The sequence below is a fragment of the Pipistrellus hanaki genome (assembly GCF_964339955.1).
Source record: "Pipistrellus hanaki genome assembly, chromosome: 9".
Taxonomy (NCBI): Eukaryota; Metazoa; Chordata; class Mammalia; order Chiroptera; family Vespertilionidae; genus Pipistrellus; species Pipistrellus hanaki.
Window position 1 is genome coordinate 43,017,326 of NC_140511.1, and position 15,731 is coordinate 43,033,056.

At 44.8% G+C, this 15,731-nt stretch overlaps 1 protein-coding gene across 1 annotated transcript in view; it reads right to left on the reverse strand.

The window, feature by feature from the left end:
* P2RY6 (pyrimidinergic receptor P2Y6) overlaps nucleotides 1–7,088 on the reverse strand; it is an 89,476-nt gene extending 82,388 nt beyond the window's left edge. The window contains exon 1 of the mRNA XM_084893426.1: nucleotides 7,072–7,088. The gene's annotated coding sequence lies outside the window, so the exon portion shown is untranslated. The remainder of the gene's footprint in view (nucleotides 1–7,071) is intronic.
* Nucleotides 7,089–15,731: the final 8,643 nt, after the last annotated feature.

Here is a 15,731-nt window from a genome sequence, read left to right on the forward strand (position 1 = left end):
TCGAAAAGTGTCTGCTTAGGTCCTTTGCTAATTTTCTGATTAGATTGCTTATCTTCCTTTTGTTAAGTTGTATGAGTTCCCTATAAATTGTGGAGATAACATTGGCGAATATGTTCTCCCATGCAGTGGGTTTTCGTGTTGTTTTGTGGATGGTTTCTTTTGCTGTGCAAAGCATTTTATTTTGATGTAATCCCATTTGTTCATTTTCTCCTTAGTTTCCATTGCCCTAGGATCTGTATCAGTAAAGATATTGCTTTGACAAATGTCTGCTACTTTGCTGCCTATGGCTTCTTCTAAGATTGTTATGGTTTCTCGCCTTACATTTAAGTCCTTTATCCAGTTTGAGTTTATTTTTATGTATGGTGTAAGTTGTGGTCTAGTTTCTTTCTTTCTTTTTTTTTTTTTTTGCATGTATCCATCCAATATTCCCAACACCATTTATTGAAGAGACTCTCTTGACTCCATGTATGCTCTTTTCTCCTTTGTCAAATATTAATTGAGCATAATGGCTTGGGTCGATTTCTGGGTTCTCTGATCACTTTCTTTGTGCGAGTCATTATGTCCATGTATCTCGTAATCTTTATCAGAACCCTGTGAGGTAGGTGCTGTCACTACCATCTTACATACGGGAAAACTAACGTTCAGAAAGGGGGTGTTGCTATCCCAAGTCACACAGTGAGTCTGCGGTAGGCCTCCGGGCCCTGGAGCTGCAGCCTGCTTGGAAGGAAGGCCCTGCTGAGCTCCCGGAGTGTGACGCTGAGACATGGCGTTAGATCCACCTGGGGTTCCGGTTACACGGGGCTGGGCTGGCTCCAACAGCCTTGCCTCGCTCGCTCTCTGGAGGCCCGAAGCATCCTGCCTCCCTCACCGGCCGGGAACTGTGCTCCTCATGTTTCCCAGGGAGCAGCCAGGCCTCTGATGCCAGACGCAGCCTGGAAGCTCTGACTCTTAGCACACCGGAACCGGAACGCAGCACCCAGGAGAGGGAGGCAGCTTTGAGGCAGACCTCGGCCCCATCTCTCCACACGCGGGGCCGGCCGCAGACATTGTGGGACCCAGAATAGAATGAAAATGTCGGTCCCTTGTTAAAAAAACAAACAAACAAAAACAAACTAGTAAGAATTTCGAGACTGGATAGCAGAGCATTAAATCAAGTGCAGGGCCTTCAGCGTGCGGGGCCTGTGTCACTGTGCAAGCCACACACACCCATCAAGCCAGCCGGGGTCACAGGCCTTGGCCTCCTCAAATGTCAAGCGGGAGAATGACGCCCCCCTGGCCGGGCAGCGGTGAGGATGAGGTTGGAGATGGAAGCAGGAGGTCCGGTGGACAGCGTGAGAGTTAGGTAGGGGTCCCCGTGGACATCGTTTGTTACTTAGGTCTCAGTATGGGGTAGCAGACCCAGTCTTTCCAGAAGTTTGATTTCTCGCCCAGCTCCTTCTCACAGACTTAAAACTACAGCTCAGAGAAGCAAAACGACTTGCTCGGAGACTCCATGGGGGGAAACCAAGATTAGAGACCTGCCCCTTGTGCCTGGTGTTTTTTTGTAACACGCGCAAAAAGAAAGAGAGAAAGAACGAGTGACGGGCGGGAGGGAGGCGTGTGTGGGTGGGGTGGGGGGAATGCTGCTCAGGACAAGAGGGCCACTGTGCACACACAAAGGCCTGCCCGCAGAGGCCCCTGCGGGGGCTGGGCCAGAGGGTGGGTAGAAAAGGCCGTGGTGACTGGGGAGGTGCCAGGAGCTGCCTCTCAGTCCCTCCCTGGTCACAATGGGGGTGAGGAGATGGCATGAAGGAAGTAAGAAATGGGTTGAGGAGGAGAAACGGACTCAGGGCTGTACCCCTTACCCCAGCCCCAGGCCTCCAGAGCCAGCACTATCCACACCACCCCTCTCCAGCTCCTCCTAGGAGCCCGCCAGCTTAAGGAATGCCCCCTCGTGCCTGTAGCCACCCCTCTTTCCCCCTCCTCAGTGAGTGTGGGGCTCAGGCAGCTGGCTGAGCCAGGCCAGTGAGCGAGGACAAGTGGACTAGAGAGCTGAACAAACTGACAGAGCGATTCCCAGCAGATACAGAAGGTCACCTCCCTAGAAGTAACATCTAGGCCTCAGCTGTATTTCAGCTCCAGACTCAGAAAAGCAGCAAAACTCGGTGGGCTACACCAGGACCAGCTGCAATGACTGAGGACCCCCCTGCCTGACTCTGACCAATCAGTGGAGGCCACAACCCTGAAGGCCACACCTAGAAAACGGATGGCTATTCTGTTGAAACCCTCCCCTGAGGTCTCCCCTAAGATTCCTGCCTGCAACAGAGAGATAAAAGCCTCAAGACAAAGGATCAGCAACCGCCCACCCTCCCAGGAGCAGGCTCCCCTTCCCCACTCCCCCCCCCCCACCCCCAGGGTGTATCTCCCAAACTCCAAGGGACCCCACGAGGCTTTCAACCAGGCAGCAATGGGCAGTTTGTCCTGAGCCTGTCCCCAGTCCCTCGTTTTCCCTGACTTCTTAGTGAGCCTAAGCAGTCCCGCCTAGACTCACTTCCCCAGCCCTTTCTTGTTTCACTGTCCCCAGCTTCAATGAACTTCCTCAAAAATTCACCTGGACTCAATGTTGTGAAATTTGTCCTGCATGAAGTCAAGAGCCCACACCCTACCAGCTCGCCCTAGGCAGACCCGTTCAGGGCCAGGTCTCCTTTCTGGTGACATTGATCATGTGACAGTCCCAACCTCACAATCCTGCTCAGAAACTTCTGGCTACTCTCCATCATCCACAGGAGGAGGAAGCATAAGCTCTTATTGTGTCACTCAAGGCCCTGGTGACCTGCCCCAAAAGCCCTACTAACCATCAGCCCTCCACACCCTAGTCATGTGGGACAGCTCCCCGTTCTCTAAACCAATCAATTCTTTCACACACACCCCTATGTTTGCTCATGCTTTTTTTTCTTACTGGAGTCTTATTGTAGACTAGAAGTCCGGTGCACGAATTTGTGCACAGGTGGAGTCTGGCTGGCCCACCTCAATGGGGCCCCATCTGGGGGGAGGGTCCATGGGTAGTTGGCTGATCGAGGTTGAGGGACCAATCAGGGGTGGGGAGGCCGATCCAAGCCCAGATCAGGCTGGTTAGGTGCCGCAGTGCATAGCCACCGGCCATTTAGTTGTTCTGGTTGTTCCACTGTTCTGGTTGTTGGGCTTTTGTATATATAGATATGTAGGGGACATTGGTTTATTTACAGTCTATAGTTTGTGTATATTTTATTTTTTAGGATTTATTTTATTTTTTAAATATATTTTTAGTTATTTCAGAGAGGAAGAAAGAGGGAGAGATTAGAGAGAATCATTGATCAGCTGCCTCCTACATGCACTGTACTGGGATTCAAGCCTGAAACCTGGGCATGTTCCCTAGTCAGGAATCGAATCGTGACCTCCTGGTTCATGGGCCAACATACTGATCCACATCAGCTGGGCTGGATTATATATTTTTAAGTAACAAAAGTATCCCCCTTTTGTTCCATTTAATGCTCTTAGCCACAATTTTTATTATTTCTTATATCACTATTACCATCTCCTACTTTGCACTTACCTAATATAGCTTTGTCTATAAAATCTCTCCCCATTTCTCTACCCAGTTCCCACTCTTCCTTTCACATCCTAAGCTGGAAGGTAGGTTTTTTTTTTTTTGTTTGTTTGTTTTGTTTCTTGTGTATCTTGAATTTCTTTGTGCAAGTACAAATATTTCTACACTGTTTTTTTAAACACAAAAATGTAGCATACTATACATATGACTTTGCATTTTGTGACATAATTGTATCTTGGGGATTTTTCTAAATTGATATGTTGAAAGCTTCCTCATTCTTTTTAGGGGCTGGATAGTATCCCATTGTACCGATATACTATAATGTACTGAACCTGTCCTCTATTGGTGAACATTTGGGTTGTTGCCAGTTTTGCTAGTATAAATAATGCTACAATGAGTGCCATGAAAATACTTTTTGTCCATGTAGGAAATATCACAGAAATATTATTCTTTTTAAAAAATATATATTTTTATTGATTTCAGAAAGAAAGGGAATGGGAGAGAGAGAGAGAGAGAGAGACAGAAACATCGTTGATCCTACAGGCCTCACTTTGGGGATGGAGAGTGGGGACTGAACTGTGACTTTCTGGTTCATAGGTCGGCACTCAACTACTGAGCCACGCCGGCTAGGAGAGAAATATTATTATTAGATCAAAAGGATTGTGTATTTGTAAATTGGATAACAACTGCCAAATTGCCCGCTATTGGGGTTGTACCAGGTTACTTCCCATCAATATGAGAGAACCTGTTTCTCCACAGTCTCACTCTACCCTGTGAGATTACATTTCTGGAATTTTGCCAATCTGATAGGTGAAAAGCCATAGCTAAGTGCAGTTTGAATTTGTATTTCTTGTATTTTGAGTGCATCTTTTCATAACAGAAGAGCCATTTGAGATCCATTGCATTTTCTTTTCTATTATATCCTTTGGGCATTTTTCTGTTAGGTCATGGGACTTACTGATTCCTGTTAACTTTTAATATTTTGGATTATCCCTCTGCATGTTACCAGAATTTAAAATTAAAAATTATTTTTTCCCAGTTTATCATTTTTATTTTGACTTTCCTTATTTTTTTTTTTTAATTGAGAGAGAAAGAGAGATTTGTTGTTCTGCTATGCATTCATTGATTGCTTCTTGTATATGCCCTGACCGGAGATGGAACCCACAACCTTAGCTCTAACCACTGAGTTACCCGGCCAAAGCCAGGCTTTTATGATTTTTTTTAATGTAGAAGTTTTTATTTTTCAGCGGTGAATTTATCAATCTTTTCTCTTATGGCTTCTGGATTTTTTGAGCCATAACTAAGAAGGTCTTGACTACTCCAAGATCCCTTCCCTATGTTTTCTTTTAATATTATTACATCTCAATTTTTACATGTCTGTGTTACTTTTAAGTATTTCTTGTAAGCCGCATATGGTCTAGTTGAATTTTGTTTTTCAACCTGAAAATCTGAGAATTGTTGCCTTCAATAGAGAGGAATAGAGTGAAGAATAAAATGAAGTCGCTATAGTCAAGCTGCTAAGTTATTGGAATCAACTAGGCTGAGGTATGAGGAAAGATTCTATTCTTGTTTTAACTAGCCTAAGAACTTAAACTTTTGAACTTTCCAGTCTTGTGTCAATGCCTGGATATACGAGTACATCTAGATAACCCTCTGCTGACTCCCTAAAAGGGGTAAGAAAGGAATGTTGATTATCCATACCACCTGACAGCCACTCTCCAGCCCACCGGTCATCTGGACGATGACCATCTCAGAACAATCCAGAAGCTAAGAATGTAGGACTGATTCTACTATAAGAACCCCCAGCTTTTCTTTCTCATTCAGAACACTTTTAGATATTGCCTAGTTGCATTTCCAGTTTGCAAACCTTACAACCTTTGACTGAATCATTATCCTTTATTTCTAGCCAACGCCTCCAGACTCTCTTTTTAGTTTGTTTGACAATAACATAGCTTAATTTATTTGTATCTGTTTAATATGTGATGTAGTCTTGTTTTACTTCTTTTTCTTTATGCTTCCTTATTGTTGTTTTTAAGTATGTATGTATTTATTTAATCTTTATTATTGAGAGTATTATAGATGTCTTCCCCCTTTTCACTCCCTCTTGCCCCCTCCACTGGGATCCCACCCAACTCCAGGCCTTCACCACCCTATTGTCTGTGTCCATGGGTTATGCATATATGAATAAAAGTTCTTTTTTAAAATATATTTTTAAATTGATTTCGGAGAGGAAGGGAGAGGAAGAGAGAAACAGAAACATTAATGATGAAAGAGAATCATTGATTGGCTGCCTCCTGCAGACACCCCTTACTGGGAACTCAGCCCACAACCCAGGCATGTGCCCCTGACCAGAATCGAACCTGGGACCCCCACAGTCCGCAGGCTGATGGTCTATCCACTGAGCCAAACCGGCCAGGACTGAATATAAGTTAATCTCTTTCTGCCTCCTCTCCCCACCTTTCATCTGTGATTCTTCAGTCTATTCCATGTTTCCATGCCTCTGGTTCTATTTTATTCATCAGTTTATTTTGTTCATTAGATTTCTTGTTCATTTACTTTGATTTTTAGATTCAGTAGTTGATAGGTATGTATTTGTTGCCATTTCATTCACATTTTTAACCTTTAAATTTTTTGTTGTTACTAATCCTCACCCAAGGATATTTTTCCACTGATTTTTTTTTTTTTAAGAGAGAGTGGAAGGAAAGGGGAGAGATAGAGAAACATCAATGTGAGGGAGACACATTGGTTGCCTTCTGTAGGTGCCCCCACCAGGGCTGGGAATCAAGCCTGCAACCAAGGAATGTGCCCTTTACTGAAATCGAACCCGGGATCCCCATTTGATTCATGGGCTGATGCTCTATCCAATGAGCCAATCTGGCTAGGGCTCTTCTTCTTAAAGAAGACCCTTTAACATTTATTGTAGTCTTGGTTTGGTGGTAATGAACTCCTTTAGCTTTTTCTTGTCTGTGAAGTTTTTATTAACCTTCCATTCGAAATGGTAGTTTTGCTGGTTAGAGTAATCTCAGTTGTGGTCCTTGCTACTCACCACTTGGAATATTTCTTGCCATTCCCTTCTAGCCTGCAAAGTTTCTGTTGAGAAATCAGGTGACAGTTGTATGGGTGCTCCTGATAGGCAACTAATGGCTTTTCTCTTGCTGCTTTTAAGATTCTATCTTTGTCTTTAATCTTTGCCATTTTAATTTTGATGTGTTTTGGTGTGGGACTCTTTGGGTTCCTCTTGTTTGGGACTCTCTACGCTTCCTGGACTTGTTATTTCTTTCACCAGCTGGGGAAAGTTTTCTGTCATTTTTTTCAAAAAGGTTTTTTGTTCTTTGCTATCCAGTTTACATTTTTCTTGTTTTTATCTTCTGTAACGGTTGAGAAAGTAGAACTCTAGTCTGTGGTTCCATAAACCTTTAGATTAGATCAAGCACATATATTTTAATTGCTAGGTATCCAATTACCAAAATTAAGAAAAGGTGTCACTTTTTGAATAGGTGCTAGACCAGTGTTTCCCAACCTTCTCTCATGATGAGAATCACCTGGTGGAGTTGTTAAAACACAGATTCCTGAATCCCAACTAAGAAGTGCTAAACTAGAATTTTTGAGAACATATAGGTAAAATTGCATACCTAACTTAGTGCTCTGTATATAACATCTGTCTTAGAGCACTAGTTAAGTATACAATTTTACCTATATGTTCCCAAAAATTCTAGTTTAGCACTTCTTAGTTGGGATTCAGGAATCTGTGTTTTAACAACTCCACCAGGTGATTCTCATCATGAGAGAAGGTTGGGAAACACTGTACTAGACACTGAGCTGGCTGCTTTCCCTGAGTCTCTATTATTGTGGCATTTTACAGACGAGAAAACAAAGCTCAGAGTGCTAAGTAGCTTGCCCAATAATTTTTTATGATCTCCTCTAGATGGTGAGAAATTTAGCAGACTTCAGCCAGTCAGGGCCACCACTGCAGTTGACTGGAGAAAATTGCAGCTAAACAACATTGCTGAGAGGAGGGGAAGGGGGGATTTTTCAAAGTAAAATCCCAACATGGATTTAAAATCCCTGCAATGGATTTCACAAGGGCCTCACAACCTGTGATATTAAACTCTTGGATTTCTGATAGTTGAAAAATCATGTCTAGCTGTATTTTGGTTTGCATTTCTCTTACGAGTGAGATGAAGCATCCTTTCCCATGTTTGAGAGCTATTGGCATTTCCATTTCTATTCACATCTTTTGTCTACCTGGAAAGCACCCAGCAGATAACCACTACACTAACGCTTCCTGGGGTGCATGCTTGTTTTAAGAATACCAAATGGATGATTTTGAGTTTTATTCTGTTTCTTTAAAAAAGATCATTTCAGAGATAATAAGCTCTTCATTTGAATCTCCAGAACAATTTTCTTCCTCCTTGAGTGTACAGGACCTTTTCACGGGTTCCCTGTTGATTGTTTTGTTCACTCAACCACGCAGAAATAAAGCCAAACCAGGCACCACCTCCTCACCTCTCCACTTTATGATGCATTGCTTACTAATGGCGGAACTCTCAATTCCACCACTAGACAGATGGTGTAGACACAGAAAAAGAAAAGCTGATGGGATGGACTAGGGAATTATCTCTGTTGTCATCAGTAACAGCTGACAAGTAAACTGTTCTACATGTCTGTCTGTCTCTCTATGTACTATATTTAAAAACTATGCTACATAGCATATATAGTATACATGTAAATTTATTTTTATATATATATTTGTGAATGTGCATATATATATATATATATATATATATATATATACTATTCTGCACTAAATTTATACACACATGTACATTTAGTTCTCATAACAACTCTTTAAGATTGGTACTATTACTATTTCCAGATGCCAAAGGTGAGGTAGAGAGAGGCCAGGTTACTTGCCCAAGCGCACACAGCTAACATCTGATGGAACCGGCATTCTATCTAGAGCCTAAGCTTTTTGGCCCCAGGATCCATGCCCTCAACCACTCTGGCTTGGAAGACAATCCTGTGTTCTTGGGTGTGGCCAGAGGTCCTCCTAGTGAGTGCTGCCCTGGGTCCCTGAGAGACGAGGAGGCAGAGGGGATTACTCTGTTTTATCTGTTCTGGAACCATTGATTCTTCATTCATTAAATCCTCTGACCCATTCATTCAACACATAGTTACTGAGTGCCTATATATGCCAAGTCCTGTGCTAGGTGCCAGAGACACCAAGATAAATGAAATACGGCCTTTTTCCTGAAGGGCCTTGCAGTATAGAGGGTGAGCACATGGACAGTTAATGACAGTATGACGCATGCTGTTCTGTTCCAGAGGGAGGAGCAGGCAGTGTGTCATCCCGGAATGTGTTTCTCAATCTCTTCCCTTGTACCAGCCAGTTAGTGCCATTCCTCCTGGCATTTTGCCTTGTGACCTTCTCTTATCTTCAGTTGATATAGTATCACCGCAAGTTTTTTGTATTGTTGCATATTTCCCTGATCATTTTTACAGCGGGCTGTTTAGTCATGTCTGCTATAACTTCCTTCTTGATCCCCAAAATGTAGCCTTGTTCCTGTGAGCGATGGGGGGTCTGGAAGGGTTGTGACTAGGGTGGACGGGCACTTTGGAATTAGCTCTCTGGCTATGGTGTGGGAAATAAATTGAATAGGGGAGATGAGGCGGGCAGCTCGGTCAGGATGAAGGATGAAATCTGAGCAAAGGCCGTGGCTGGGGAAGGGGAGGAGGGTATGGCTCCAGGAAATATTAAGGAAATGAAATGAAAGGGACCTACTAATTCATACAGTGTTTAATGAGCATCTACTAAGTGGCAGACACTATGCCAGGTGCCAGGAATACAGGAGGAAACAAGACACACACAGCCCCTGCCTTCACTGAGTTCAGAAGGGGAAGACGGACAATTAGAGTTTTACGATAAAAGATGATAAGTGATGTGACGGGGGAAGTGCAGAAAAACAGAAGGGAGAATGTGAGGGGGTGGGAGGGAGGAGTCTGAGACCAAGATTTCTGCCGTGGTTGCAGGAGCAGATTGTGGTAGCATTGTCTGAGCCAGAAAGCCCAGGAGGGCAGGACCCCATGGATGTCACTCTGAATCCTCCAGGCTGGACAGGAAGGAGCGGGGGAGGCGGTAAGCACATAACTAGTGAATGCATAGATAAATGGGAAGCCCCCACTTGATTCTGAAAGAGGAAGATGGGGAGTGGTCCAAAAAGAAACTTGAAGTTTCAGGAAGCCCAGCAGTTACTCAATACCCACAAACCGTTAGCTGCTTCTCAGTTACCCAACGGGCCACATGAGGCAGCCGTGGCTCTCTCCCAAGGCCCAGCAACTGGAGTTGGGATGCCGTGACTCGGTGTGTCCTGGGCAGCAGGCAGACTCAGCATACCGTTGGCTATTCTGAGGCCACCCGGGTGGGCCCCTCAGGTTATTTATTGGAGGTCCTTCCTGGAACTGGAGGGAGGAAAGGACCAGCTCTGCAAAGTGAGGGTTCCTTCCTCTGGCTCCTGCATGCCTTCTATGTCCCTCTGCCTTAGCGTCAAGCCCCTGGCCCTGGGTCTCTCTGCCTCAGACTGGGTGCTCCCCTTCTGCACCCCCAGCACACAGCCCAGGCCACCCTTCTCCCCAGCACAGCAGAGTAAATGTTTCTAGAGTCAGTTCAGAGAGAGCTGTGCTTGGCCCGCAGGGGCTAGTTTCTCCCGCCCTCAGGAGAAGGTCCACCAAGAGCCACACAAGTCCCCTTCTTGGCATGTGGTGAGGACACCTATGGCTACAATCCTGAGTTCATGAGCCGAGGCTCTGAAAGCATCAGACCAAGTGGGAGAAGGCACCAGCTCCCCCTGCCCCGCCACTCCCCCCGTCAATATCTGAGTCTTGGAATTGTAGAACCTTAGGATTGGCGGGTGGAAAGGCCCTCCGTGGGCGTGCCCTTTAACTGCCCTTCTGTGGCGTTCCAATTGTCCTGTCCAGCTCTAATCACAATGCCCTTGGCAACAGGAACTCACCCCGCCTGGGGCCTGAGACCTGCCTGTGAGACTTTCTGGCAGGGCGGTGGGAGGGTCACGCTCTCTATCTTCAAGGCCACAGAGACGCCACCTGCCTCCGGGGCCCAGAAGGACCCACTAGAGCCACGGTTTGGGGTGGGAGGGAGAGGTCTCTGCAGCTGACACCTCCAGCATTCTGCCATTCTTGAGAGATGAGGAAGCGAGCAAGAGGCTCTTTCTCCAAGGCCACAGTTAAAGTGTCATCACAGGCAATAACCGAACCATCGGTGGGACCACATGAACTTCAAGGACAAGACATAGGCCATTGACCAAGCAGAACACTGAAGTGTGTAGACTCCTTTGAGGTGGTTAAGAGCACCGCTGCTGTGTACCAGCTAGGCGACCGGTGCTTCATCTTTCTGAGCTTCAGCTTTCTTGTAGTTAAAATGGGTAATGATGCCCGGCCGGCGTGGCTCAGTGTTTGAACATCAACCCATGCACCAAGAGGTCACCGGTTAGATTCCCCGTCAGGGCACGTGCCCGGTTCAGGCTCCATCCCCGACAGGAGGCAGCCTACCGATGTTCATTGATGTTTCTATGCCTCTGTCCCTTCCCCTTCCTCTCTCTCTAAAATCAATAAAAACGGATTTTTAAAAAAATGGGTAATGATGCCAACCTGGTCATTACCAGGTGTGTGGATTAAATGAATGTGTGTCGAGGATCAGCTGAGGGCAGCACTAGGGAGAGCTCAGAGAGTTCAGGTGTCGGCAACCTGCGGCTCCGGAGCCGCATGCTGCTCTTTTTGTTAAGTGAAAAAATCCTTTTTCTGCACAATCCGGTATATAGCATTAAGGTAAGAAACAATATATGCAGTGTTATATTTGTTTTAAATGTCGCAATGGTTTTGCAGCTCCCAGGTTTTTTTTTTTTCCTTTGAAAACAGGTCCAAGTGGCTCTTTATGTCTTAAAGGTTGCCGACCCCTGGTAGGCTCTCACATGGTGATGTCTGGAGACCACGTGAGCTGCACACACCGCCCCCAGCTCCTCAGAACCCCCACACTGGCAGCCCGTGTTTCCTGCCAGCGCAGGTGCATCCAGGCTGCTAGCCAGCTGCAGCGACACGGGGAGAGGAGAGGCCCGCTCACCCTGGCCGTGGCCCCGCACCCCTGGCTGCACCCAACTTGTGGCCTCCTCACCCCTCCGGTCTTTTCTACCTGGGAGTGAGCTAGGGCTCTGCTTCCTACTCCAGAGTCACTTATTTGTATAGCTCCTCAAGCAGACGTCATGTGTTTGCTCAAGATCCCAAGTGCCTGCAGGGAACAGGGCCCTGTGTGGGGAGGTCCAGGGACCAGAAGAACCACTGAGAGTGGGGACAAGATAGGGGGGGAGGGGGTGTTACCACACAGAGCTGGGACGGAAGTGGACATGTGAAAACTGCACCCCACAACGACTCCAATGAAATTCATTCACAACAAAGCTTCCTCCCCACCCCCAACTGTAGAAATAATGCCTCTACATTACAGACATTTTGAAAAATAGAAAACACAAAATAAAAAATTATGACAGCCCGGATCCACACAGATAACTGCTGTTAAGATTTTGGTGCATTTTATACTAGAGTTTTCTATGCATTTTACTTTATATAGATATATAATTGTATACTCAACTTTTTTTTTTCCATTTACATTTACCATAATAGCATAAGCATTTTCCTGGGTTTAAAATCCTATCCAGTTAAATCCTACCCTGTTGATTTCAGCCCTTTATTCTAATGAAAATCCTTAACCTGTGTTGGGACTTGGATGCCTCTTCCCAGGATAGGATGGTGCTGGGTGCCAACCTGGAGGAAGGGACAGAGGAGGAGGAGGAGAAGGAGGAGGAGGAGGAGAAGGAGGAGGAGGAGGAGGAGGAGGAGGAGAAGGAGGAGAAGGAGGAGGAGGAGGAGGAGGAGGAGGAGAGGAATAGCTGAAGAGGTGAAGAAGAAGAAGGGGAAGGGGAAAGAGGAGATGAAAAAAAAAAGCCACAAGGTTCATTCTTTGTCCTCTCTGCCCCTCAGACAATACTGAAAAATCCAAGGGCTCATACCTGATCCCCAGAGTCACCTGGGCTCACTCACTGCCCTTCTGAAACTTTCCCCTGTTCACTCCATACACCCAAACCTACAAGGAAGGAGATCCCACCTTTAAAAAAAAAAAAAAAAAAAAAAAGCCTTTTTGCTCTAACCGGTTTGGCTCAGTAGATAGAGCGTCAGCCTGCAGACTGAAGGGTCCCAGGTTCGATTCCGGTCAAGGGCATGTACCTTGGTTGTGGGCATATCCCCAATGTTTCTCTCTCATCAATGTTTCTAACTCTCTATCCCTCACCCTTCCTCTCTTTAAAAATTAATAAAGTATATTTAAAAAAGAAAAAAGAAAGAAAGAAAAAAGAAGCCTCTTCCCCAGGGGCCAGTCCTGCCAACCCTGAGCAACACTGGCCCTGCTTCAGCCGTCCCACCCACATTTGAGTCCTCTGCCCACTTGTCACATGACCTGGTGTCCAGGGCTCTGTAGTGCGGTCACTTTCTCTTGATCCAGAGTATACCCAGCATGCCAGAGAGTCCGCAGAGCTCCAGGTGGGTCTGGCAGAGTGTGGAACGGAGCAGAGCAATCACCGTCTCTGTACTGGATGCTATGCTTCTATTAATGCAGCCAACATTTGCCTTTGCCTTTTTGGTAGCCGCTCAGTGCCTTGGCTCATGTAGAGATTGTGGTCAGCTCAAACTCTGAGCTTCTCTTTGCATAATTGTTGGTAAACCAGTTCTCCCACATGCTGTGCTTGAACAATCATTTGAAGAAATCTAATGTAAGACTTGATACTTTGCTCTCTTTATATATTTGCGTTATGATTTTTAACTCTCCCTCTTGGCTTTTTATCATGGGTGAATTTGATACATGTGTGTCGTGTCTTTATACAACCTGTTGGTAAGATGGTAACCTGAACTGGGCCCAAGGCAGAAATCCCCTAATCCAGAACCCCTGCATAAGTTTGACCAGCTTCCTAAAAACTTCTGAGGAAATCACCTTCTTAAAACATCCAATCATGCACAGGTATACACACAAAAGAATTGAAAACAGGTACTAAAACAAATACATTATATATATGATTATTTGTAGCAACACTATTCACAATAGCTCAAAGTGGAAACTACCCAAATGTCCATCAATGGATGAATGGTTAAACAAAGTGAGGTATACCCTGGTGGGTGTGGTTCAGTTGACTGGGCATTGTCTTATGCACTGAAAGGTTGCCAGTTTGATTTCCAGTCAGGGCACATGCCCGGGGCTCGGGCTTGGTCCCCACTGGGGGGTGTGGAGGAGGCAGCTGATTAATATTCAATATATATATATATGAATTAAAAAGCTTTAAAAAAAAAAAAAAAGAAACAAAATGTGGATAATGGAATATTACTGAGCCATAAAAAGGAATGAAGTTCTGCCTGGCAGCATGGCTCAGTGGTTGAGCACTGACCCCTGAACCAGGAGGTCATGGTTTGATTCCTAATCAGGGTTGTAAGTTTGATCCCCAGTAGGGGACATGCAGGAGGCAGCCAATCGAAGATTCTCTCTCATCATTGATGTTTCTATCTATCTCTCTCCCTTTCTCTCTGAAATCAATAAAAAAATATATTTTTTGCCGAAACCGGTTTGGCTCAGTGGATAGAGCGTCAGTCTGCGGACTGAGGGGTCCTGGGTTCGATTCCGGTCGGAGGCATGTACATTGGTTGCGGGCACATCCCCGGTGGGAGGTGTGCAGGAGGCAGCTGATCGATGATTCTCTCTCTTCGATGTTTCTAACTCTCTATCCCTCTCTCTTCCTCTCTGTAAAAAAAATCAATAAAAAAATATATTTTAAAAATATATATATATTTTGCAAAGGAATGAAGTTCTGACACACGCTAAAATACAGATAAACCTTGAAAACCTTATTCTATGTAAAAGGAGTCAAGACACAAAAGGTCACATATGATTTTATTTATATGAAATATCTAGAATAGGTACGGGGCCCAAGGGGAGAGGGGAATAGTGAATGACTGCTTAACAAATATGGGGATTTCTTCTGGAATGATGATAATATTTTGAAACTAGATAGAAGGGGTGGTTGAACAACACTGTGGATGTATTAATGGCACTGAATTGTGCATTTTAAGATGGTTAATTTTATGTTCAGTGCATTTCATCTCAATAAAATAAATTGCATTCGCAAAAGAAAAAGTGCAATGTATTCAACAGATAGCCTAGTACAAGTTTCGGGGACACTGAGATGAATGAGACCTACTTCTTGCTAAAGTGGGGCACAGCCCCAAATCTTTGAAGCTGAGAGGGGCTACCCTCTGAGATTCTCCTTGCACCTTGTGGGTGCCTCTCACAGGTTACTATTCTGACCACTGGGCAGACAGACTTGCAGAGCTGCTGCCCCTCCCATCTTAGTGACTTCGGTTGGTGCGATGCACAATGCATCCTCTTAGTAACTTAGCACTGGAGAAACCTGACAAACATCACCTTAGCCACGTGATCCAGGTTAGCATTAACCGTAAGTCACGTTGATCTTATGTACTTTAGATCTGAGGTGACGAGAATGTCACTATACCTGTGTGATCTTACTCCCAAGAACTCATAAATCTCATCTAATCAAGTGGAAAACATCAGAAAAACAAACAAAGAGATGGTCTAAAACTGTCTGATCAATATTCCTCAAAACTGCCAAGGTCATCGAAAACAAGGAGGGTTTGAGCAACTGTCCCAGACTAGAAAGAAGGTAGGAAGGCATGATAATTCGTGTGATATGGCATGTGGGACAGAAAAAGCACATTAAGGAAAAGCTAAAGAAACCCAAATGAAGTATGGACTTGGGTTAGGTAATAATAGCATATCAATATTGGTTCATCAGTTGTGACAAATATATTACAATAGAGGAACAAAGGAAGGATGTACAAGAATCCTCTATACTTATCTTTGCAACTTTTCTGCAAATATCAAACTATTCTTTTAAAAAGTTTATTTATTTTAAAATATTATCTTAAAAATGCAATCTTTTAAAGTCCTTCCTTATAGGGGCTGTAACAAGGCTGTTCGGACAGAGATGACACTGGAAAATGAACAGAGTGGAGTGTGACCTGCTGGTATATCAGAGGACACTTT